The 27,765-nt window shown below is 44.1% G+C and overlaps 1 non-coding gene across 1 annotated transcript; it reads left to right on the top strand.

Moving 5' to 3' along the window:
- Positions 1–3,665: 3,665 nt before the first annotated feature.
- TRNAA-UGC (transfer RNA alanine (anticodon UGC)) lies at positions 3,666–3,737 on the top strand. Its single transcript has one exon. It is a non-coding gene; the product is annotated as a tRNA-Ala (tRNA).
- The last annotated feature ends 24,028 nt before the right edge of the window (positions 3,738–27,765 follow it).

Below are 27,765 nucleotides of genomic sequence, written 5' to 3'. Positions count from 1 at the left end.
GTAAAGAGCTAGGGTTCAGCTAAACATCCAGAGTAATGAGTCTTTGTTTGTCTGTATGAGCATGTGGTTTTGGACAGAACTGGTGAAGATACAGACTACTTGAGATGAAAAATCAGATACTGTTTGGAGAGGAATTTAGGATGTTGCCAAGCTGTACCTTTCAGGAAAAAAAATGTACGGAGAGTCCATTACTAGGGCATGCAGTTCTTCTGTGTCCTTCATAGACGTGATGGCTACTAAAAATGCCACTTTTGCTGAAAGATGTGACCATGAGCAGGAGTGGGATCCAAAGCAGCTGATAACACTAAATTCAATTCCCATTTTGGGGCAGGGTCCCTAATAAGTGGAATAATCTCCCTGTGATATGAGAGTGACATGCTGAGATTGTGCCCACGTGCACCTTGATGGAGCTCACCACCAAACCTGATCTTTTAGATGCAACAAGTAGTCCAAGATCTTTTGATTTATGACCTGCATAGGTGACACCATGGCTAGTTCCCCAGATAAAGAACTGCTTTCACTTACTAAGTTAAGTAGCCCTTGTGGAGGACTGCTTCTGAATTATGTACTTCCTCGGGATCTAGTGACCAAGAAACCAGGCTATGATGTGTAATGCCTGAGGTTCAGGTCCAACACCCTTCTGTGATCTTGCAATCTCAGGTCCTTGCCTGGAGGCAGAGGAAGAGGTTCCTTGACTGATAGCTTGCAGAAGTCCAAATACCACAGTTGTTTTCCCTGGCTTCAGAAGTGGTATCAGGGAGCTGAAAGGCATGCTTTGCCTTCAGTACCAGAGGGCCTAGCCTCTGTAGATGAAGCAGCTTGCATGGAGGACTATGATAATGTGGAAGCTTTCCCTTTCTTTGGCTTCACAGGCCCAAGCAGCTCTAAGCACTTACATCTCTTCAAGGACGGTAGTGCCCTGGTGAAGGGGATCTCCTTTCCTGGCCTTCTGGGAAGGCCAGGGAGTACTTCTGGCCAGGAAGGAACTCCCTCCAACTGACTGCAATGGTCTCAATACCAGGGAAAGGGCAATCTCTGTGAGGATATATCTGAGGTGTTCTTAGTGTCGGGTCAGCAAATTGGACACTGGGCCCTGACGTAGCCCTCATCCAAGCACTTCAGGCAGTGAGAGAGGGTTGTGACACACAGAGCAGGGTTTGAAGCTCGGGGACCTAGACATTGAGCTCTGCCTAGTACCAGGGGAACCAGAGCCCACTGATTTATGAACAGTAGAGGACAGTAGGTAAGACAGAGGGGTTAGTTGTATTCACTTTTCGGTCCTCAAACTACCAAAACAAACTAACTGCATGTTCCAAGAAGCTGACAGCCTGCTCCAACCACAGAGCGTAAAAAGGATTGACAGGTCAGCTCTGCTCTGTGGAGCACAGGTGTGGCCACCTCAGAGGCATTGCTGCTAGGGAAACTCTCCATCCCTGGTGCATGAGATGTGCGCGTGCACACACATACCCTTAGTGTAATGGACATGTACCATCATTTGAAGAACTACTGATGGAATATGGTTCCATTAAAGAATACGTAGTTCTGTCTAAATTGAAACATGTTGCAAATTAAGTCAACGTTGCTGGAATTCAATTTCAGAAGAAAACCAGGAAGGTACCAGTGTCAAAACATCCAACTGAACGTTTGACATTTCTAAATAAAAAAATTGTTTGAAGAACAAGTGTCTTGTGTTAAAAATGTTGTAGTTCTGTATAATATACAAATGTGCATAATGTATATAATGTACAAAATTTTAATAAAGTCAACATGGAAACAATTTTGATTGCCCCAAAATGATTTTTTTGAGGGGTGGAATGGTAATTTTCTTTTGGCAAGTTTCAAAATTTTTAATTTTTGTTCCAATTCAGAACAAGGCCAAATTTAGAAGTCTCAGAATTCTTAATAAATCTGAATTCTGTCCTCCACACAGCTCTGTTAGTAAGTAATGCAAAGGGCTACACTTGGGAGTGATTGGAAGGTGAGAGCACAGGGAACCAGTTTCAGCTCCGTGATCCTGTGCTGCCCAGTCCCAACAAAGTTTAGAGCAGGCCTCCAGTTGCTTTAATTTCCATTCTACTGGCACAGGAACCCTAAGAGGTCAGTTGAGGATAGGAGCAGTTCTGCTATGCCCCCCCCCCCAACATATTCCCCTCCCCTTTCCTCTCCCTACTGAAGATGGATGGAAGGAACTCATGCAGGAGCCAACTCTGTGGCTTCTTCCAGCCTTACACACAGTGACCAGTTCCCCTTCTGAAGGGGAGATTCTCCACTGGCCAACTGTGACTGGAATCTGCCCACTTAGCACCTGAGCAGCAGACAGGACAGAGCAGACTGGTGAATCCATCCCAAATACTTTTTTGGGAAATAGGAATCCATTATAATACTTGGCTATAAGTTATACAGGAAGGATCTATTTTAGATGCTGCTAATATTTATTCACATGTGCAGGGTTACTGGGTTATGCTGGTACCCTAATTTTGGAATTTCCTGATGTGTGTGTTAAAACTCAGCCTTGCATTAACAGTATTATCATTTAAAATTCCTTTTAAAGACAGAGCAAAGAGAAGAGGAAGGCAAAAGTGCATATCACTGAATTATCCATTATAAAAATTGCATTGTTTTGGAGAACTCAAGATTGATCAGAGATCAGGCCATATGATCAGACCTCAAACAAAAAGGCACTACATATGCCTTTACTTAAGAATGGCCATACAGGGTCAGACCAAAGGTCCATCTAGCCCAGTATTCTGTCTTCTGACAGTGGCCAATTCCAGGTGCCCCAGAGGGAATGAACAGAATAGGTAATCATCAAGTGATCCATCCCCTGTTGCCCATTCCCAACTTCTGGCAAACAGAGGCTAGGGACACCATCCCTGCCCATCCTGGCTAATAGCCATTGATGGACCTGTCCTCCATGAATTTATCTAGTTCTTTTTTTAACCCTGTTATAGTCTTGGCTTCCACAACATCCTCTGGCAAAGACTTCCACAGACTGACTGTTCGTTGTGTGAAAAAATATTTCACTTTTGTTTGTTTTAAACCTGCTGCCTATTAATTTCATTTGGTGACTCTTAGTTCTTGTGTTATGAGAAGTAGATAACACTTTCTTATTTACTTTCTCCACACCAGTCATGATTTTATAGACTTCAATCATACCCCCCCCCCGCCTTAGTCGTCTCTTCCAAGCTGAAAAGTCCCAGTCTTATGAATCTCTCCTCATAAGGAAGCTGTTCCATACTCCTAATCATTTTTGTTGCCCTTTTCTGAACCTTTTCTAATTCCAATATATCTTTTTTGAGATGGGGCGACCACATCTGCAGGCAGTATTCAAGATGTGGGCTTACCATGGATTTATATAGAGGCAATATGATATTTTCTGTCTTATTATCGATCCCTTTCTTAATGATTCCGAACATTCTGTTAGCTTTTTTGATTGCACATTGAGTGGATGTTTTCAGAGAACTATCCACAATGACTCCAAGATCTCTTTCTTGAGTGGTAACAGCTAATTTAGACCCCATCATTTTATATGTATAGTTGGGGTTATGTTATGATTATGTTTAAGTATCTAACATTACTTAACTTTCTTTGCATTTTAAAGGGCTATTCTAGATTATAGCAGTAAATATAGATATGTTTGATACAAGATTGTTATGTGGAAGGAAGGGGATGTAGCTCAGTGGTACAGTGCATGCTTTGCATGTATGAGGCCCTGGGTTCAATCCCCAGCATCTCCATTGTTTTGGGGGGGGGACAGCTCAGTGGTTTGAGCATTGGCCTGCTAAACCCAGGGTTATGAGTTCAGTCCTTGAGGGGGTCACTTAGGGATCTAGGGCAAAATCAGTATTTGGTCCTGCTAGTGAAGGCAGGGGGCTGGACTCAATGACCTTTCAGGGTCCCTTCCAGTTCTATGAGATAGGTATATCTCCATATATTTATTTTATTTGGATAGGTGTCCCTGTTTCTGGCTTATTTGCTATAGACATGTTGGTACACTGATACCAGCATTTGGCGTGTCATTGGTACATTTGTGTTAGAACACAGGAAGTTAAGATAAGAGTTTTGTAGTCGGTACTTCAGTAGCTGGGGCAAAGTTGTACTCAGGTAGGAATGTAGGTATTATTTGCCTAATATATAAATAAAATGAATTAAAGCTCTGATCTAAAATGGATGCTATATGAAACACCGCTTCTATTCAGGAAGCTGTCAAAAAAAATGTACTTCCAGGTAAATATATGCATCAGCTGCACTTGCCTGGAATAGTGTGTTATTATCTTGAACAAAGTTGTACTGCACAGATTCAGTAAGACATCTTCAATCCCTTCTATTGTCTGTTACCCCTCTATTTTCAAAATTAGCAAATCACATTCCACATTGAGGACTATGGAAATGTGTAGTTAGCATTTTTAAAAACAAAATAATTTGCTTGCAATGTAGTATAACCATATTGGTCCCAGGATATGAGAGAGACAAGGTGGGTGAAGTAATATCTTTTGCTGGACCAAATTCTGTTGGTGAAAAAAGACAAACTTTCTAGCTTACATGGAGCTCTTCTTCAGGTCATTTTGTTATTCCAAGCACAAAAACTCAAGACTTCTAATGTAAATGCAGTTCAATTTTTTTTAGCCTTTCCAGAAAGTTGCCCTTATATTTACAGACTATATTCATTACCCTATATTTCTCCAGTACATGGAAGTATGAAAATGTATACCACAGAAAGATGAAGTCTAGTAGTTGATATTGTGGCAAACAAGCCTATTTCTAAAGGTGTAGCACATTTTTACTCAAATGATTTCTAACAAAAAAACTTGTTAAAAGAACACACAACCCTTTCTGCACTTCCTGACAATCTACAATTCTTATACTGACATGATGCTATTTTAAATTCTCAATTTTACGATAATTAGAGCATTATATTTTATCAAGACTCCAGAGGAGGAGTAAGACTTTCACACTGATTGCAGTTTTAATTTAAATGTAATAGACTTTTGCAAAATGTCACCCTAAAATTGACTATGACAAAGGAAATAAGGAAAGTTGTTGCCAAACTTTACTATGAACCAGGATAAAAATTCTTCTACATTCAAGGGAGTCTGGAATTTCCGTTTGCTTGTGGTTAACTATCTACGCAGTCAAACCTTGCAAGGCTAGTTCATCTCTTTGCAGAAAGAAGAAAATCTGGTACTAGGGGTGCTCAGATAACAAGGAAAAGCAGTTATTATTCTGGGCTATAACATGACATGTTGCCAAACCGTTAGCTAGCCCAGTGAGCATCAGTTAGACCAGAGCTACTGACTGCCAATAGGTTTGGGACTTCAGAATATGGTAACCAGCTCCCCCTGCAGGTCAGCAGTAAGTTTGTACATGCTGCTCACAAAGGCTCAAGTGCACTCATAGGTTGCATGGCATAAGTGGTGTTGAGATTGTTTCTCCTTTTATCACCTGGCATTAAGACGAGCGCCCCATTATGTTGCTATCTTAGTCCCGAAGCAGCAGAGGAATTCAGAAACTGGCAACAAAGTGATCAAGGGCCTTGGAAGTGACAAGATTGAGAACTTAATCAGCTATTCAAGCAGGCCTTGAAAAGTCCCACTTGCCACTGGTGAGGAGAACTTCCCCTGGTGAGTCTAGAGACTGAGTCTATCAGCTTCTGAAGAACCTTCACGTTTTAATATTCAGCTACATTTCTAGCCTCTACCACTCTGAAGTAACCCTTCCAAATAGGAGAGGGTCTCTGTCTCTTTGTTTAGGCATGTATATGGTCTATGGTTTTAGAAATAATCTCTTCCCAGCGGCGTATTATCCCCTAGGCCGACAAGGCCAAGGCCTAGGCCTAGGCCAGCAAATTTGAGCACCCACGGAGAAGCTCCCCTCCCCGCCCCCCCCTACTCCAGCTTGCCTCCGCCTCCTCTGCGAGCGCTGCGGCGTCCTGTCTCTCTCCCCTCCCTCCCAGCGCTTGCGCCACGAAACAGCTGTTTTGCGGGGCAGGAAGAGAGGGGGGAGGAGGAGGAGGAACACGGTGCACTGGGGGAAGAGGCGGGGCCAGGGGGGATTTGGGGAAGGGATCCAATAGGGGCAGGGAGGGGGCAGAGTTGGGGCGGGGACTTTGGGGAAGGGGTTGGAATGGGGCTGTGGAAAGGGTGGAGTCGGGTCGGGGCCAGGGGCAGGCGGGGCGGCAATTATTTCAGGGCCTAGGGGCAGCAAAATCATTAATCCGCCCCTGGCGCTTCCTGGTGGTATTGCAAGGACAGAGGATTAGCTACCAACCTTGATAAGAACATAAGAATAGATGCATTGGGTCACACTAATGATCCATCTAGCCCAGCATCCTGTCTTCCAACAGCAGCCAGTGCCAGATGCTTTGAGGGAATGAACAGGACAATCATTGAGTAATCCATCCAGTCCCTGGCAGTCAGAGTTAGGGACATTCGAAGCATGTCGTTGTGTCCATGACCATCTTGGCCAATAGCTATTGATGGGCCTACCTTCCCTGAACTTATGTAATACTATTTTGAACCCAGTTATACTTTTGGCCTTCACAACATTCCCTGGCAACAAGTTCCACATGTTGATTGTGTGTTGTATGATGAAGCACTTCCTTATGTTAGTTTTAAGCCTGCTGCCTAACGTTTCATCAGGTGACTTCCAGTTCTTGCATAAAGGAGTAAACAACACTTCCTTATGCATTTTCTCCACACCATTCATGATTTTATACACTATCATATCTCCCTTTAATAGCCAATTTTTTAATAAAAGTTATTCCATAGATGTGGAGCCAAAAGAACATTACAAACTTTACTCATACTGCACAGTGTGTGTACATAGGAATCCTTATCCCCACTAATTAAATGTAGCCACCCTTGGGGTAGAACATGGTAATTTAACTGCCACACATCAGCACTGCGTAGCACAATTTAATTTGGAAGAGGGAATTTAGGTTGGCAAAATGCAGTTCCCCAAACTGGAATTTCAGCAGATTGATTAACACCCAGTCTCCTGTGAAAAATCCCATAAGATCTATTGTCAGGCTGTCAATTTTAGGAGGTATTTGAACATTCATCACACTATCAAAAGACAATTATCTGGGACCTTGGGATCCATTTTAAGGTGTTGACCAGAATTACAGTACACTTGAGAGAAGTTCTGCAACATCCTTTTTTCCAGCACCCCCAGTTAGACAAGCAGGCAGTGGTTCCTCTCTAGTAAGCACATTTCCTGCCCCACAGGGAATAATCACACTAGAAACCCATAGAAAATAAAATCCCAAAAGTAGATCATTGAGTGAATCTACACTTTCATGTATCTAATAGCATCCCCTCTTGTGTTCTGGTGCATAGGAAAAGTCCTAAGAATCATTGAGTTAACCCTCTTGCTGCTAGACAGACAAATGCTTCAGTGCTGCTGTTTCCACTGAGCTTTCTGTGAAATTTAGGAGTAGGGATGAACTTGGGCTTCTGTGAAGCAGAAATGAATGCAATTAATCACCTACTCTGTAACAGACAAGAGTGGGTCTGAACAACAGTGAACAATGGGAGACATGGAGGGCGAAAACTCAAGTACTTTCAATTCTCTATTAGAGAGAAAGTTTACAGTCTAGGTTTAATCCTCTAGTAAAAACAAGCCAAACTGCTGTACTTTCCCAGGGAAAAGATAATTATGTGTGTGAAAGTGAGTTATCAGTGTTACTTCTATGTCATTAGCCCACCAATTCTGACAATTCTACTTCCTAGCTCAATTCTCAGCGGGAAAGACAGCAGCTGAAGATGCCAAGGTACCAAAAAATGTGAGACAACCACTCTTGCCCCCCAAATAGGTAATTCAATGCAGTAATAGTGTCTAAAAGGGGGTTTCAGTCTCTGTAGCCCACAGCCCTTGTCCTTTAATCTCTGTATGACAGCAAGGAGGACCAATTTGTACCAACAATAGTGCGGACATCTGTCGACTAAGAAGTAATCCTTCCAGCCTGGAAATTCAGGTCACATACAGTCAGGAGCAGCAAAAGGCCATCATGTGGGATGGCTTTTCACCACCACCAGCCTGGCCTGGACTCAGGCCAACAGGTGAGAGATTAAAGTCTCTGTGTTCCACTAACTTTTCTGAGCAACCCAGTCCTTCACACTGAGGTCTCCAGTCTTCACTTTAAATGAAGTGGGACCTATAGTATAATCTCTACATACAACATCCTAGAAGTCTCTTCCATGGGGAAACCAGGTTAAGCATAGTAAGGTTCATGGTCAGCACCTACCCCCAGAAGCTCTTTGTTTTCTTGGCAAGACTTGGAGACTAGCTTCTCTAATTTAAAACAGAGAAACACTGCTGATGTGACTGTGATTATTTTGTTGGTTTATTATTGGGATGGCTAAACTGCCTTATCACTTGACAAATGAAGCCCACATTAAGATAGATTATAGGTGCAGCCACTAACAGTGATGGAGCTCAGTGTGTCAGCAACTGCATTTTAACCCCTGAATTTCAGATGTTCTATAGTTACCACCAGTGTTTGATTAGTGATGTGTAGAAGACTGGACTTACTGCAGATGCATGCCCTCCTGGTTAGGTATGGTGTAGCAGCACCTTCGTCTCCAACACCCCTTGCCAACAGTTGTGCTAGTTCTGTGGTGGGCCACTTCTTCTCATGACTCAGCCCTCCAGCTTCCAGCCAGGTCATGTGTTAGTTCCACACACCTTTCAGGGTACTCCACTCTCAAGTCTACATAAAACAATGCCTAAAGTTCCAGTGTCTTCAGCTTCTCTGGCTAGCGGTTATTAGGATCCACAGATCCTCAGCCAGGATCTTCAATGTAGACCATTCAAAGAAATCTTAAGGGCCCACAGCCTCCTTCCTCAGGGTTTCCTACTGGGGCTCAGCCTCATGCCTGCAAAATTCCTTCTTGCTTTTATTTCAGAGTTCGGCCTCACAGAGCTTCCTCCCTGGAAACTCCCTCCTCAGGGGCTGCCACAGGAGCCTACCCCTCCAAACTTCAATCCAAGCACTCCTTAAGCTTTACTGTCACTGCCTCTTTGGCTTCATTGCCTCTAGCTTCCCACAACTCAAGAAAACATGCCTAGACTTTGCAGCCCCTAGCCTCCCAGACTTCTTTCTATCTCAGGACCCACTAGGTCTGATACCAAACCTTTCTCACACAGGTTTCTTCTCTAACCCCTTTTCCACTGCCTTGTGCTCCTTCTTTCATGAAGACCCAGTTGGGTTTGATCGCCAATTATGCCTAACACCCCTCCAGGTGCCACACAGTGGTCTAAATGGGCTCAGGCACCTGTTAACCCTGGTTAACTAGTGTGGTGTTTATACACCCACCCCATCGCATGACATTTCTAGGGGGAAGAGGGCATGCCACAGGACTGCACACCCAGCTGAACAGGGTGCCTCAATAAATTCAGAAATGGTCATGCAAACTCCAGAAAAAATATACAGAGAAGGGGGAAGCCATTCCACAGCTTGGGGGTTACGGAGCTCATGTTGAAAAAGGAAATACTTCCCTAGGTGGGTGAGCAACTTTAATTTTGCAAGGCTGGAATATGCCATTAAAATACTGTGTCCCACCTTAAACCATAGATTTCCATTCAGTCCTGGTGTCTCTTTGCATCTCCTTCCTGGTGAGGAACAGCAGGGATCACCATTCACCTAGGTGAGCTAAAGCCTCTTTTGTACTGCCACACTCCTGTTATTGTTCTATCTATAGTCTTTCTAATAGCATTACTGCTGCATGTTATGGAAGTGGAAGTGCCTTAGTCCAAGAGAAAACTGGGTGACCTGCCTGTGTTGTGTTTATTCCTGTTTGTTGTTGTTATTATTGGTATTGCAGTGGCACACGGACATACAGATCAAGATCTGTGCTGTGATTGTGTTGGCCACTGTACGGACATGAAAGAAAAGATGGTTCCCTGTCCCAAAGCTTTTATGGACATTTATTTGAGTCCAAATGAGTCAAGTAGCAGCAGTGCCTACAGAGATGAGGTTCACATTATGGACAAGGCATGGGAATATGTGCAGTGTGCTGCACCGCATACACCCTCAAGTGTTAGGGTCACCATAGTACCGAGTGGTGGAATAAAATACACACTGTCACATGTTCTGTTTATATCACCCCAAGGGAAAGCTGAGGATATCCTAAGTTTCAACAGGGCCAGCAGTTTCCACTATGGGCCATAGCGCTGCCTGAATCTCTGGAGCACTGTGTGCTCTGGCCCCATTCCTGACAAGCCTATAGCTGCACCCCACCTCCTAGGGCTTGTGCGGGATTCCCAGAAGAAAGCTTTACAGTGTCGTCTACCAGGACTGAGCTAGAGGAATCCTCCCCCAGCCAGTTACAGGACTTTTTGTGCCCGTGTACACCACCCCAGCACTTTTACCCAGCATAAAGGAGCTTGTGATGGGGGGTGCTGGGGGGAGTGGTGTTGAGGATCTTACCTTTGCTTCTTCATTACCACAGAGAGAATTCAGTGACTTCCTTGTCTGATATTGGGATGTAGTGCTCTTGTGCCACACAATGAAGATTGTACTTGTAATCCACAGAGAATCATAGGAATGTAGGGCTGTAAGTGTTAGGTTGGAGCCTTATAGTTAAATATATGTAACAGAAACAATGTGGGCAAAGTCAGTAGAAGGAAGACCAGTAGATTTATTTCTTAGAAACTTTTGTTTAAAAGTTGTTCACAGTATTTCAAATATATGTTTTCTGTGCATTACATATTTGTTTTACTAAGAAACTGTATTTTAGTCTCTCTTTGAAGTTGACTGGGAAGTACTAACACCTACGTATCATATCAGCATTTTATGTACATGGCCCAGAGGGTAATTCTGTTTCATACTTTCTGAAAAATCTGAAAAGGGAAAACACTGTGCTTCAGCAAAGACTTAAGCTGAGGTGCAGGAGAAAGGAGAGTGTACGAGCATTGTACATAACACTGCCATCCCTCTGCCCTGTTATACATGCTGATTTGGAGGTCATTCTGAGACTTCATACTGCTGTTATTTTCAAATTTGAAAAATCAGGTAGTGTATCCAAAAGTGTCCACTCCCTACAGTTACTAGATGCTATGCTGGTTTGGGTTGTAGGAGTTCCTGAGCAGACATAGACAGATGACTGTAAGGATTTGATAGCTGAGGGAGGGTCGTGGGTCTGTCACTAAAGGCATGTGCCTGTGAGTTTATCTTTATAGCATACATTCAAATCAAATTTGTGCTCCATCCAGATCACAGAAAATTTGAAAATACCAAGGAGCTGCACAGAAAATCTGCCAAACCTGCGCAGTGGTCTCCTCTGATACCACCTCAAAGTTGAGTAGAGAGAGAAGAGTCTACCCTTCCCTCTCCCCTTTTCAGACATTAGAAGGGAACCAACAGCCCTGATAGCTACAAATTCAAATCTCACATAGTCTGTAGGAACAGTGCATTCTGGGGCACAGGTGCTCAAGGCCTAGCTATTCCAAAGGCAAAAGAAAATGTTATTCCTCCTCCTAACAACCCGTATTGGGAGAAAATATCCTTTTCTCAATAGATTCAGGCCCATGCACACACCCTTTTTTTTTTTTTATCACCAATGTACTAGGTGTAAAACATAGCCTTCATCTTTTCAGACATGTTTCACAATGGGAATGGGGCCATGTCACTTAGTACTGATCGAGAAACCCATTCTGAGAATCAATGAATGCTTAATGAGTTTAAGATTTTGAAACAGCATGAACAATTTTAGCTTTTGGCATCTGCAGCTATATTTGCTTTAAAAACTCAAATACTGTCGTCATTTTCTGCATGTTGCACTTTCTGGAGAGTGACATCCCACAGGGAGATCATCTCAGCATGTACCACTAGATGTCCTCATACCTCTTCAAAAACTCTGCAGTATTTCTGTGCATTAATGTTCCACATTTCACAATAAAAACTAGAACTGAACAAATAGTGGGGAAAAATTCCACAAATATTCATTTGGATTAAAACAATTATCTCTTCCCATGAGCCTTTCATTTTCATTTTCAAGCATTCAAGCTATAGTAGTGCAAATACTCACTGAAACCAAATGTTATGACAAGTATCCTTCAGTATTTGCTAAAAGCAATTTTTCAGTTCTATAGTCAGTTAAATCATAGAATATCAGGGTTGGAAGGGACCTCAGGAGGTCATCTAGTCCAACCCCCTGCTCAAAGCAGGACCAATTCCCAACTAAATCATCCCAGCCAGGGCTTTGTCAAGCCGGGCCTTAAAAACCTCCAAGGAAGGAGACTCCACCACCTCCCTAGGTAAAGCATTCCAGTGCTTCACCACCCTCCTAGTGAAATAGTGTTTCCTAATATCCAACCTAGACCTCCCCCACTGCAACTTGAGACCATTGCTCCTTGTTCTGTCATCTGCCACCTCTGAGAACAGCCGAGCTCCATCCTCTTTGGAACCCCCCTTCAGGTAGTTGAAGGCTGCTATCAAATCCCCCCTCATTCTTCTCTTCTGGAGACTAAACAATCCCAGTTCCCTCAGCCTCTCCTCATAAGTCATGCGCTCCAGACCCCTAATCATTTTTGTTGCCCTCCACTGGACTCTTTCCAATTTTTCCACATCCTTCTTGTAGTGTGGGGCCCAAAACTGGACACAGTACTCCAGATGAGGCCTCACCAATGTCGAATAAAGGGGAACGATCACGTCCCTCGATCTGCTGGCAATGCCCCTACTTATACAGCCCAAAATGCCGTTAGCCTTCTTGGCAACAAGAGCACACTGTTGACTCATATCCAGCTTCTTGTCCACTGTGACCCCTAGGTCCTTTTCTGCAGAACTGCTACCTAGCCATTCGGTCCCTAGTCTGTAGCTGTGCATGGGATTCTTCCGTCCTAAGTGCAGGACTCTGCATTTGTCCTTGTTGAACCTCATCAGGTTTCTTTTGGCCCAATCCTCTAATTTGTCTAGGTCCCTCTGTATCCGATCCCTACCCTCTAGTGTATCTACCACGCCTCCTAGTTTAGTGTCATCTGCAAACTTGCTGAGAGTGCAGTCCACACCATCCTCCAGATCATTAATAAAGATATTAAACAAAACCGGCCCCAGGACCGACCCTTGGGGCACCCCGCTTGAAACCGGCTGCCAACTAGACATGGAGCCATTGATCACTACCCGTTGAGCCCGACGATCTAGCCAGCTCTCTATCCACCTTACAGTCCATTCATCCAGCCCATACTTCTTTAACTTGGCAGCAAGAATACTGTGGGAGACCGTATCAAAAGCTTTGCTAAAGTCAAGGAATAACACATCCACTGCTTTCCCCTCATCCACAGAGCCAGTTATCTCATCATAGAAGGCAATTAGGTTAGTCAGGCACGACTTCCCCTTGGTGAATCCATGCTGACTGTTCCTGATCACTTTCCTCTCCTCTAAGTGTTTCATAATTGATTCCTTGAGGACCTGCTCCATGATTTTTCCAGGGACTGAGGTGAGGCTGACTGGCCTGTAGTTCCCCGGATCCTCCTTCTTCCCTTTTTTAAAGATGGGCACTACATTAGCCTTTTTCCAGTCATCCGGGACCTCCCCTGATCGCCATGAGTTTTCAAAAATAATGGCTAATGGCTCTGCAATCTCATCCGCCAACTCCTTTAGCACCCTCGGATGCAGCGCATCCGGCCCCATGGACTTGTGCACGTCCAGTTTTTCTAAACAGTCCCAAACCACTTCTTTCTCCACCGAGGGCTGGTCACCTTCTCCCCATATTGTGCTGCCCAGTGCAGCAGTCTGGGAGCTGACCTTGTTTGTGAAGACAGAGGCAAAAAAATCATTGAGTACATTAGCTTTTTCCACATCCTCGGTCACTAGGTTGCCTCCCTCATTCAGTAAGGGTCCCACACTTTCCTTGACTTTCTTCTTGTTGCTAACATACCTGAAGAAACCTTTCTTGTTACTCTTAACATCTCTTGCTAGCTGCAACTCCAAGTGTGATTTGGCCTTCCTGATTTCACTCCTGCATGCCTGAGCAATATTTTTATACCCCTCCCTGGTCATTTGTCCAATCTTCCACTTCTTGTAAGCTTCTTTTTTGCGTTTAAGATCAGCAAGGATTTCACTGTTTAGCCAAGCTGGTCGCCTGCCATATTTACTATTCTTTCTACACATCGGGATGGTTTGTTCCTGCAACCGCAATAAGGATTCTTTAAAATACAGCCAGTTCTCCTGGACCCCTTTGCCCTTCATGTTATTCTCCCAGGGGATCCTGCCCATCTGTTCCCTGAGGGAGTCAAAGTCTGCTTTTCTGATGTCCAGTTGTAATGTTCTAATTTTGAAATTCATACTGCATTGATCAGTCACTGTTAAAAACAACTAATTTAGATTTAGACATAACACAAAGCATCCTCCAAGATGGCTTAATGTGCCTTGCCATTACATAAAACCACAAATCACAACTAAATAAATTAGGCTATGTCTACACTAGACAGCTTACAAGGGCATGGCTGTACCGATGCAGATGCACTGCTATAAGATCTCTCATGTAGCTGCTCTATTGTGGTGATAGAGAGCTCTCCCGTCGACATGGTTAAATCACCTCCCTCCGACATAGTGCTGTGCACACTGGGGTATTGCTTATGCCGGCAAAACTTAGGTCGCTCGGGGGGGAGGTTTTTCACACCTCTGACTGACATAAGTTTTGCCAACATAAGTGGTAGTGTAGACATGGTCTCATTCTTACCTGTCTTCAAATACAAACAATAATTACCCCACAATATCCCAAACTATGCCCTGTCCCTCTCACCTGGCCCTTCTTAAAGCCAAAACTAGACTAACTAACAAACACTGAATACTGAATATTCAGGATGAATTGTTCACAAGCTATTTGTGTAAGAAAAACAGTTTGTGAATGATTTTGGAAGTATAGTTTCAGGGCCTCCCTGCCCTGTACCGTGTGCAGTCATTTAAATCTGTGCCAAGTGCTACAATTGTGTTTTGGGAGGATTTCACAGCCACTTTGCACAGGTTTATTTGACTACAGAATCATAGAATATCTCAGGGTTGGACGGGACCTCAGGAGGTCATCTAGTCCAACCCCCTGCTCAAAGCAGGATCAATCCCCAGACAGATTTTTGCCCCAGATCCCTACATGGCCCCTCAAGGATTGAATTCACAACACTGGGTTTAACAGGCCAATGCTCAAACCACTGAGCTATCCCTCCCCCAAGGGATACACAAGGTGATGAAGAACAGTCAACATGGATTCACCAAGGCCAAGCCATGCCTGACCAACCTGATTACCTTCTATGATGAGATAACTGGCTCTGTGGATATGGGGAAAACGGTGGACATAATATATCTTGACTTTAACAAAGCTTTTGATACGGTCTCCCACAGTATTCTTGCCAGCAAGTTAAAGAAGTACGGGCTGCATGAATGGACTATAAGGTGGTTAGAAAGCTAGCTAGATCATCGGGCTCAATGGGTAGTGATCAACGGCTCGATGTCTAGTTGTCAGCTGGTATCAAGCGAAGTGCCCCAGGGGTTGGTCCTGGGGCCGGTTTTGTTCAACATCTTCATTAATGATCTAGATGATGGGATGGATTGCACCCTCAGCAAGTTCGCAGATGACACTAAGATGGGGGGAGAGATAGATACACTGGAGGGTAGAAAAGAAATCTGATGAGGTTCAACAAGGACAAGTGCAGAGTCCTACACTTAGGATGGAAGAATCCCATGCACTGCTACAGTCTGGGGACAGACTGGCAGTTCTGCAGATAAGGACCTGGGGATTACAGTGGACGAGAAGCTGGATATGAGTCAACAGTGTGCCCTTGTTGCCAAGAAGGCTAACGGCATATTGGGCTGCATTAGTAGCAGCATTGCTAGCAGATTGAGAGAAGTGATTACTCCCCTCTATTCGGCACTTGTGAGGACACATCTGGAGTATTGCTTCCAGTTTTGGGCCCCCCACTACAGAAGGGATGTGGACAAATTGGAAAGAGTCCAGCGGAGGGCAACAAAAATGATTAGGGGGCTGTGGCACATGACTTATGAGGAGACGCTGAGGGAACTGGGCTTATTTAGTCTGCAGAAGAGTGAGGGGGGATTTGATAGCAGCCTTCAACTACCTGAAGGGGGGGTTCCAAAGAGGATGGAGCTCGGCTGTTCTCAGTGGTGGCAGATGACAGAACAAGGAGCAATGGTCTCAAGTTGCAGTGTGGGAGGTCTAGGTTGGATATTAGGAAAAACTAGGAGGGTGCTGAAGCACTGGAATGCTTTACCTAGGGAGGTGGTGGAATCTCCATCTTTAGTGCTATTCAACATATTCATAAATGATCTGGAAAAAGGGGCAAACAGTGAGGTGGCAAAATTTGCAGATCACACAAAATCACTCAAGATATGTAAGTCCCAGGCAGACTGTGAAGAGCTACAAAAGGATCTCTCAAAACTGGGTGACTGGGCAACAAACTGGCAGATGAAATTCAGTGTTGATAAATGCAAAGTAATGCCCATTTGAAAACTTAATCCCAACTATACATATAAAATGATGGGGTCTAAATTGGCTGTGACCATTCAAGAAAGAGATCTTGGAGTCATTGTGGATAGTTCTCTGAAAACATCCACTCAATGTGCAGCAGCAGTCAAAAAAAGCTAATAGAATGTTGGGAATCATTAAGAAAGGGATAGATAATAAGACAGAAAATATGATATTGCCTCTATATAAATCCATGGTAGGCCCACCTGTTACCTGTTCTGTTCATTCCCTCTGGGGCACCTGGCATTGGCCACTGTTGGAAGATAGGATACTGGGCTAAATGTATAGGCGGCCGGTGAACAAGCCGTTGGGGGAGGCTAACCCCTGGCCCTTCCCCTTCTGCCTGAGGCCCCACCCCTCACCATCCTCTTCTACTGTGGTTGCAGGAACAAACCATCCCGATGTGTAGAAAGAATAGTAAATATGGCAGGCGACCAGCTTGGCTTAACAGTGAAATCCTTGCTGACCTTAAACGCAAAAAAGAAGCTTACAAGAAGTGGAAGATTGGACAAATGACCAGGGAGGAGTATAAAAATATCGCTCAGGCATGCAAGAGTGAAATCAGGAAGGCCAAATCGTACTTGGAGTTGCAGCTAGCAAGAGATGTTAAGAGTAACAAGAAGGGTTTCTTCAGGTATGTTAGCAACAAGAAGAAAATCAAGGAAAGAGTGGGCCCCTTACTGAATGAGGGAGACAACCTAGTGACAGAGGATGTGGAAAAAGCTAATGTACTCAATGATTTTTTTGCCTCTGTCTTCACAAACAAGGTCAGCTCCCAGACTGCTGCACTGGGCAGCACAGTATGGGGAGGAGGTGACCAGCCCTCCGTGGAGAAAGAAGTGGTTCAGCACTATTTAGAAAAACTGGATGAGCACAAATCCATGGGGCCGGATGCGCTGCATACAAGGGTGCTAAAGGAGTTGGCGGATGTGATTGCGGAGCCATTGGCCATCATCTTTGAAAACTCATGGCGATCGGGGGAGGTCCCGGATGACTGGAAAAAGGCTAATGTAGTGCCCATCTTTAAAAAAGGGAAGAAGGAGGATCTGGGGAACTACAGGCCAGTCAGCCTCACCTCAGTCCCTGGAAAAATCATGGAGCAGGTCCTCAAGGAATCAATTATGAAACACTTAGAGGAGAGGAAAGTGATCAGGAACAGTCAGCATGGATTCACCAAGGGGAAGTCGTGCCTGACTAACCTAATTGCCTTCTATGAGGAGATAACTGGCTCTGTGGATGAGGGGAAAGCAGTGGATGTGTTATTCCTTGACTTTATCAAAGCTTTTGATATGGTCTCCCACAGTATTCTTGCTGCCAAGTTAAAGAAGTATGGGCTGGATGAATGGACTGTAAGGTGGATAGAGAGCTGGCTAGATCGTCGGGCTCAACGGGTAGTGATCAATGGCTCCATGTCTAGTTGGCAGCCGGTTTCAAGCGGGGTGCCCCAAGGGTCGGTCCTGGGGCCGGTTTTGTTTAATATCTTTATTAATGATCTGGAGGATGGTGTGGACTGCACTCTCAGCAAGTTTGCAGATGACACTAAACTGGGAGGAGTGGTAGATACGCTGGAGGGTAGGGATCAGATACAGAGGGACCTAGACAAATTGGAGGATTGGGCCAAAAGAAACCTGATGAGGTTCAACAAGGACAAGTGCAGAGTCCTGTACTTAGGACGGAAGAATCCTATGCACTGCTACAGACTAGGGACCGAATGGCTAGGTAGCAGTTCTGCAGAAAAGGACCTAGGGGTCACAGTGGACGAGAAGCTGGATATGAGTCAACAGTGTGCTCTTGTTGCCAAGAAGGCTAATGGCATTTTGGGCTGTATAAGTAGGGGCATTGCCAGCAGATCGAGGGATGTGATCATTCCCCTTTATGCGACATTGGTGAGGCCTCATCTGGAGTACTGTGTCCAGTTTTGGACCCCACAGTACAAGAAGGATGTGGAAATATTGGAAAGAGTCCAGCGGAGGGCAACAAAAATGATTAGGGGTCTGGAGCACATGACTTATGAGGAGAGGCTGAGGGAACTGGGATTGTTTAGTCTCCAGAAGAGAAGAATGAGGGGGGATTTGATAGCTGCTTTCAACTACCTGAGGGGGGGTTCCAAAGAGGATGGAGCTCGGCTGTTCTCAGTGGTGGCAGATGACAGAACAAGGAGCAATGGTCTCAAGTTGCAGTGGGTTGGATATTAGGAAACACTATTTCACTAGGAGGGTGGTGAAGCACTGGAATGCTTTACCTAGGGAGGTGGTGGAATCTCCTTCCTTGGAGGTTTTTAAGGCCCGGCTTGACAAAGCCCTGGCTGGGATGATTTAGTTGGGAATTGGTCCTGCTTTGAGCAGGGGGTTGGACTAGATGACCTCCTGAGGTCCCTTCCAACCCTGATATTCTATGATTCTATGATACTCCCCCTCCCCTGCAGGAGCCCAGCGCACCCTCCCCCACAATCCCTCCCCCGCCCTGGGCCCAACCTGAGTGCCCCCAGCCCCAGGTGAGCCCCTAACCCCAGCGCTGGGTGGCATGGTCCCAGCCCCAGAGAGAGACCAAGTCCCCTGCAATGTGTCACATATGGGCACAATGGGGCACCCTCGCGGTAAGGACACACATTTACCATCCCCAGAACGTCACACTCATCACATAGTAATCTCATCTAGACCACATTTCCCTAGTTCCCTGGCTACTCTTTATAACCCCTATTATCCTCTAGGGGTTTACAAAATGATTGCTTAACAATTTGTTCCAGTATCTCTCCAGACATTGAAATTAGGCTCACTGGTCTATAACTTCTGAGGTCCTCTTTTTCCCCATTTTCAAGGCTAGGTAGCATGCTTTCCCTTCTCCACTTCTCTGGGACCCAGACGTGTCCCCTAGGCATAAGTAGACTAAACAATTGATAAGAACCAAAAGCAGTTCAAGGGGGCCATGATTTACTATTACCCGCAACATACCATTAATCTTATTTAATGTGGACTTTTTTACAAGTGTATTAGTACGTGTTGTGTTGGAATAGTTTTTAGTTTGTGAAAATAAAGCAATTAATATTTTTAGGAGATGGGTGAAAAGTAAGGGGACCCTCAAAAATAGTCCTCCCATTGACTCATCTGCACAACCATGCATTCATCTCCAGGATGTGTGTGACAGACAACTGCTCACAGTGCCATATTAGGTTAGCAAATGTGAATATTATTAGACTGATGTTTAAAAAATGATGCAAGTGTTGTTTCAGGGATTTATCCCCCAAATGTCAATTACTGTAACGGTAGGATAAGGTCCTGATTTCCTGAAATTAAACAAACACCTGTTTAGAATACTTCTGACTACAGCCAATAAAGAATTTTAATGACTTTTTAAGTGGTATTTTAAACAAATATCTATAGAAATCTGGCTGACCAAAATAAAAGAATGAAAAGACTTACTGCCTGCCTTCAATTAACTACTGAAGTGTTCGAGCCAAATGGAATTAATGGATTAAAAAAAAAATGATGTAACTTTTCTAAAAAATATATACCCAGTACAAATCTGTACTGTCTCAACGCTGCTGTCTTCCTTTATTCATTGTGTTTGACATCCCCTCTTTTAATACTTACAACAGAAAATTATTTTACTGACTATAAGTCTGTTAATTTTTAATAAAAAGTTAGTAACTAACTTATGTCAGTAGTGTCTCTGAACTATTTAATTCTTGGAAGAAAAGAGGTGAATGCTAGTTAAACACCAAGCCACCTGCCAAAGCAATGGCAAGAGGGGATAAAATTGACCAACACAGGGCAGGGCTTAACATCTTTAAAGCCAGAGTTTCTGGATTTCCTCTTCCCAGAACTCCGATAAAAATTGAAACTTTTGCAAAGTGCCCATCTCTAGCAGGCACTCCTCACCCAGCAGGGGCTCCAGTATGAATAACTTGCATGTTTCCTCTGTCTTCCTAAGCACTGGCAGGACGCACAGTTTGTTTAATTAGTATAGGCAGGGTTCCAGCTCTGCCTGACTATTCACACAAGCAATGTCACAAAGACCTGGTGCAGCTAAAAGCTAACAAAGTGACTGGAATGAAGCCATCACAAAAGATGCACAGTAGTTTTGTGAGCACACAGACCACTATCTCTGTCCGTAACCCTCATAGTGAGTTTTCAGTACAACAAAATCCAGTCAGGGGGAGGTGGTGAGGAAGACATTGCTGACACTGACTGAGTTTTTAAGATCTCTCATCTCTGAACCATTGTTTTGCAAGCTGCATGTGCTAGTTTGAGGCAAAATCTCCTTTGCTATTTCCTAATACTTTGCCTTTTTCCCCCCTTTGCTTTCACTGTTGGTCTCTCAACAGAGCAGGATTCTGGCTAAGAGATGCAGGAGAGAGCATCCAAATGGGAGATATAATTGGGCTATTTCAAACAGTGAAACCAGGACTCCCACGGGCTTCCAACCAGTGAAAGAGATTTCCCAAATGTGGAAAGTGGTTTGGAAGTGAGAGGAGGAATTTATGCTCACAACCTGGCATTGTTCCAGGAAAAAGTTGGCTGTTACCAACAGGAGGTGGGTCACCAAGCCTTCATAAGTACATACATTTACCTCCCATATAAAGAAGAGAGGTTCCTGTTCTCAACCAGGATATGCAAACAAGGAAACTTACTGGAACGAGACTGCTGGGCCCCTCAGATTTCAACACCCGGCTGTTTTCCCAAGAGAGCTGGTTCAACCTGCTGAATATTTGGACAGAAGCCAGCCTACACACTGACAACTCCCTGTGACTGAAAGCGTTGGGTTTGGCCTCTCCAGTGTCACCTCAACGTGTTTCATATGTAGTGGGGGGCCCTTCAGGTAGGAAGGGGGAGCTTTGCCAGCCCTATTTGGCACCTAACACTGTGTGATCTTTACCAGTTGCTGTAAACTAGCACCAAGTGGCACCTTTACACTATCATTTTTGCCTGTTCACATTCAGATGTCACTAGTCTCCATTGCTTGTATGGAGGTGGATAGACTATGTCTAAGAAGATCTTTCTACTCTCTCCAGAGGTTGCTCTATACCACATATAATAGCACATCTGGAAACCTGATTATAACACAGCTCCATTTTGTAGTTTAGGTGGGACTTTAACCATGTTCCTGAGTAATGCTAAAGCTTTGGATAGTCCAAAAGCTAGTCCAGGTGAGCCCTCAATCCTGTGTATGCAGCACTTTTGCCTGGGCCACCTTTGCTCTGCACTGTGGTGTAATGGGAATCCTGTCAGGGAAACAACCATTTTGCATACAAATCTGTTTACATGAAAAATGTTTGCAGAACTTTCCAGTAAGCTCTAGGATCATACTGAAGCAGCACAACAGCTGTACCACACCTGTTAATTCATTTATACAGCTATCTTTCCGAATTTGTGGCATAGGGATGGTGGGAGCCATGTCCCTCGATGTGCTGTGGCTATAGACAGTGAATAGAGCATTTTACTCTGTGTGGGAGTTCAGCCTCCAACCTAAAAGAACACAAGGCCTCTTCTGGGAAGAGACTACCAGAGCGAGAGAATATTTGTCAATTTCTTTACAATGAAATACTGGAATTTCAGCATAGAAGGGATAGGCTTTGCCTTTATAATATGCATTCCATGGATAGAGGGGTCTATTTTCAGCAGGTGCCACAAAGTTCCATACTAGGACTGGTGATTGTTTACTATATTCATGTTATCTGGGAAAACAGGTAAGCTATGAGGTGGCAAATTTTGCAGACGACACACAATTACTTAGGTTAGTCAAGACTAAGAAGACTGAAGAACTTCACAGGGACCTAACACAGCAAGGTGAATGGGCCACAGAAAGGTAAATCAAAATCAAAGGAGAAAAATGCAAGGTAATGTACATTGGGAGGAATATTTTGAACTCTTAATATACATTACTTGGTTCTAAATTGCCACACAATTACAATCACAAAAGGAGACGGGCATCAATGTGGACAGTGCAAGGAAGTCTGCTGTTCAATATGCAGTAGCAGTCAAAAAAGCAAACAAACAGAATGTTAGAATGCTTTAATGAATGGGACTGGAAATAGTGAAATATTACACCATTCTATAAATCAATGGGACATCCTCACCTGGAGCTCAGGCCAGTAACGTGTTGAGCATCCTGGCCCCAATGCAGCAAAGCCCTCAAGCACCTGCTTACCTGTACATGTGTGAGGAGTCCCACTGAAGTAAGTGGTTAAAGCTAAGCATAAGTCGAGTGCTGGATTGGAGCCAGAGCGCTTGGCACCTTGAAGGGGACAGTGCCTGGAATACTGTATTTGCTTTTGGCCACTCTGTTTTGAATCAAATAGAGCAGAACCAGAGAAATCTTAGCGAAGGTTCAAAGATGGAGGATGAATATTATAAGGGACCTGGAAAAATTTTTATCTGGAGCTAGTGTGATAAGATTGGGACAGTTTGGTTTAGTGAAAGATGAATGAGGAGACATGACAAATATATAAAATAATGACTGGTACAGAGAAGGTAAATAAGATACTCCTCATAACCAGGGATGCTAGAAATCTGTTCGCAATGGAAAAAAACAAAATTTGCATTTTTACAGAGACACTTTAGTTTTTATATTTTGTGGAAAAACTAAAAACATATACAGTAGAACCCTGTGCTGCCAACACACACACAGGACTATGGAAAATTGATGTTTCAGCCCCGGGTGGCAGGGGTCCAGCTGACAGCCCCATGTGGTGGGGCTCCCGCTGTCAGATTTCATTTTAATCATGGAAAAACACAGATTTTTATGGTTTTTTATCAGAGAATTTGGGGATTTTTATCACGGAAAACTAGGATCCCTGCTCATAACACAGGAAAAAAGGGGACATTAAAAGAAATTGAAATGCAACAAATTTAAAACTGATCATAGGATATGATTTTTTACACAAAATATACTTCACCTTTGGAACTTACTGTCAGTGGGTGACACTGAGGCCAAGAACTTAAAGTGAACATCCACAGTTCCATTAGACAGCTGTCATGGTTCAGGGCTAGCTGCATCTCTGCCCCCTTTCTGGTCTATGAGTGCACCCTTCAGTGTCAGGCCTCAAGGCTTTACCTCTACTGGGGAGGAATTAAAAAATTCTCTTTCTCTTAGGGCCCTGGGCTCAAGTATCCTGCATATCAACTCTGCTGACCCAGCAGGTCTGACTGGGTTCAGCATGTGCAGTTCTTTCCTTCAGGAGCATGTGACCAGTGGTGTCTATCGTGACGAGATGCATGCTTTTCTTACCTAAAGATTTGTAATAATTATTTGTATTACAGTAGTGTGTAGAATCCCTAGTCCTGGATCAGGACCCCATTGTCCTAGACGTGGTACCAACACCGCCCAGTAAGACAGCGTCTGTCCAAAGAGCTTACTATCTAAGACAACAGACAATAGGTGGATATAGACAGATAAGGGAGTACAAAGAAACAATGAGACAATATTGGTCAGCATGATAGGCAATGGCCTCGGCATACCAGCAACTTAACCATAATCAAGTTTTTTGTAGGCATCACGGAAAGGGAAATTTTGAGGAGGGTTTTGAAAGAGGATAATCAGTTACCATCCTGTGAGGGAGACTAGGCAAGTCTAACTTCTTCAGACATCCCCTGCTCCCCAGCAGCATCCTGTGTCAGTCTGGTCCACCCAAAAAACTCCCTCCAAGAGTACCCCCCCCTTTTGAAAGAGAATCCCCTTTTACATGGCTAGAGTCCTTCTGATCTTCTGGTTCTCAGGCCTTTTCTAGTCCTGGCATTCTCTCTCAAGTGTTTGCTGAAAAATGGCTTATCGTGAGCTATTCTTCTCCCCTTCCTGCTTGTTTTCTTTACAGCCCCCCATTAAACTAAACCAATATATTCATTCCGTAAACATCCCAATAAACAGGTCAACATACAGTATTCATACATAATTACAGGGCAGCTCCACTTTCATCACAACAGAATTTTACAAAACGTAGACGGAATATACCCTCTGATTTCAGGCATAAAATAATCATTAACAGACAGGGGTAAGGAAAAAACTTCTCTATGGGCAGGTTATTCCACAATTGTCCATTGGGAGGTTTCTTGAATCTTCCCCTGAGCCCTCAGGTACTGGCCATTGTCAGAGACAGGATGCTGGACAGGATGGACCATTGGTCTGATCTGGCAATGCAGATGTTTCGGTTTACTCTTTCAATGTGTGTTTGAAGAGAGGTGCTTGAAGAACTGTGTGTCCTAGTGGTGGGTCTTTGTTGTCCAAGATGAATTCACTGTGTCTTGAGATGAATTGACAGAGCTGTGCAAGTACCTCAAAACTAGACACACATGGAATTCTGCAAATCAAGAGTTAGATTATTTTGGCAGAGCAGTGGGTGGGCCTCAGGTCAAGAACACCAAGGAGTGCTGTAAATCAAGAATGGCTGAAGCTTACCTAGTGTCTTGCAATACCATGCTGTTCTCTTGCCAGTGGTATCAGTTCCTAACTCTGATAAGAACACAATTACAGTCAAAACAGTAATTTTATTGACCTTCCAGCTCTGATATGGAATGTTTGGGCCATGATACTACAATTTTAAAATTATGGGAGATAAAAAATGCAATTAAAATAAAAAACAAAATAACTAAATGTATAGGCCTGAAACCCAACCAAGTCTGGAAATATCAGAGACATTCTTAGTATCCCTCTGACCAGCTCAAACAGAACTGGGAATGCACAAGCTGTTCAGCTGAACTGAGGCCCGGGGCCACTGTCCATTCATCCTGGATACAGGTTGAGCAAACAGGCTCTTTTCTTAGACAATGCCCTTAAACTCAGCTGGATTATTAAAAGTTATGCATCCTCCACACCCTTTCTTCTACTTCTTTCTCACTGCCCTTTTTTCTCTTCTCTCTTCCCTTCTCCCCATCCCTTCTAGTAAACAACCTTCACTCTCACCACCTTCCTTAAACAAACAGTTGTTTCCTTTTGATACAGTGGCCATCTGGAACATGGCAAATAAGGGCCATATCATTAGGAAATAATGGCTTACTCCATGGCAAAGATTCTATCGCCTTGTTTAGATTAGGAAATTTTTGCTAAGATTTCCTATGTTGTTATCACTGGTTCAGCTCCACAGGTGATAGCAATGGTGGGAGAACTAGTATAGATAAGGCACTGGCAGCTGCCCACATTCTAAACATCATGCTGTGTAAAACCTGCTCTAAGCAGGGCAGTGGAATTAATTGCATTTGTCACCTGGAACCTTGTCTGCACTAGCAACCCTGCAAGTGCTATGGGTAGGGGTGCTGTACTAGTGTTTGCAATGGTGAGAAAATTTTGCCAAATAAAAAACCAGTGAAGAGACAGCCAGAGAGGAAAAAGACAAGGGATGGTGCAAATCTGAATTAAACCTGAACTGCAATAAAACCTACCTGGAGATGCTGCCATTCATCAGTTCAAGACTGAGCTTCTGGTGAACTTTTGTTTCTCACTCTTTCACTCTGGCCCTGCAACATCACGATATAATTATTAGAGACTGTACACGCAGGGGAGCTACTGCAGTATTTTTAAAAAATGAGTGCATATTTCCTAGGTCAGGCTTCTCCACATCCATTCCTGGCTGGTCTCAGTGGTAAGATTACAAGCAATCAACAAGAACCGAATATATAATTTACAGTGTAAAGGGTTTATTCAGGCTTACAGAGTGTAACCATTTGGGGGAGTCTGTACAAACTTATGAATTCTGGTTGATATTATAAAGTTGTTATGAAATGTCTGTATGATGAAAGGCCTTTCTGTGTATCCTCCTCTTCTGACAAGCTTTAAGCATGTATCACCCATTGTTAAAGACTACCAGCAGCTGAACAGACCTTACCTGGGGAGAACAAAAGAGTAACTGCATGCTAGGGGAAACCAGTTCTCTCCACCTTTTCTGGGGGTTGAGAGAGTAGGAAGTTAGCAAGAAGGACAAAGTAAAATGAAGAAATGACAAAAGCAGAAGGTTATAAAAGTGCTCACAGGGGGAAGACTCAGAGAAACACACAGGAAGTTTGGGCGGGGAAGGGGAAGGGAATGGACTAGCCATGGTCAGAGGAAGCCTGCTTGGGGAGAAGGCTGTGTGTCAGAACCTTTGCTAGGCACTGCAAAGGAAGGATCCTGGATAGCCCCAGATGACTCTGACCCCAACCCAAAGAATCCTCTGCAGTGGTGAAAAAAATGATGCAGGGAACTGCATATAGGGTTTATTATTGTTGGATAGATCTGTGTATTTTTCGTGCTATTAAAGAATGTTGATTTAGAATCTGGTGCCAGTCTGTCTGTGTTCAGCATTTACACCTACCACATGCCCTCTTGAAGAAGTAAATCAGAAGGCTCACTTGTGGGTGAAGCTCTGGGAGAGGGTGTGTTTTAAGCTATAGGGAGGGAATCTGAGGGCCTAGCACTGGTTCCATGGACTGGGCTGTGGGCTATGTGGTTGAAACTCTCAGGAGCAGGTGACAGAGTGTGCTCAGAGGCCCTAAAATAGGGACAGTGCAGGGACTCTGTTCAGAGTGTAGAGGCTTAAAATACAGGAGATTCAGCAGCTGGGTTCCCTCACAGCAGTCTGGTGAGAGGTCAGGAGAGGGTACTCAACTGGAGCTGTGACAGGTGGTATATTTTGCATCATTATTCACTAACCGGTGTCAAAGTTAATGAAAAATAAATGCCAGAGTCAGAAAAGCACCATACAGCTTTGTTTGCTTTAGTTTGTATACCACTTCAAAAGTTTTGCATTTCTGTTCTTGCCCTCACTAGCTACAAATGTAGAACAGAAAATCTTTGAAAATAAAAGCCGCTCAGGAAGATTAAACAAGCTCCTGGTCCAAAACCTGAGTTAATTACTCTGGTTTTATGCAGGCAAAAAGCCCATTGGCTCAGATTCTGAGCTGCATCCAATTTGTACGCAATGCAGCTCATCAGGTGAGTGTGACAAAGATGGCTGGTTGTACCACACACAACACATCTGTGGCCCCCGGATTCTGAGGCCAGACGAAAATCAGTACAGCCTGAAGGCTGCTCTAGCTTACGCCCAGCTGCCTGAGGTGCCAAAGAACTATTCTGGCTGCTGGCTATAACTGGAACATGGGACCCCCACAACGAGCCGGTTCTGAGAGCGTGTGGAGTCGGTCGAAGCTACGCCCGGCTCATGAGACAGCTCATGGTGTCTGACACCATCAGGTGGTCCAGAGACATTTATACGGAACACATCACAGGACACCGTCAATACCACATTGAGTAACCGAGACTGTTGACCAGGGAAATAACCCACTTCCTTCCCTGACGAACCAAGGGACACACCCCACCCATG

This window comes from Emys orbicularis, chromosome 16, assembly GCF_028017835.1.
Source record: "Emys orbicularis isolate rEmyOrb1 chromosome 16, rEmyOrb1.hap1, whole genome shotgun sequence".
Lineage (NCBI taxonomy): Eukaryota > Metazoa > Chordata > Testudines > Emydidae > Emys > Emys orbicularis.
This window is presented reverse-complemented; position numbering and strand designations above follow the sequence as displayed.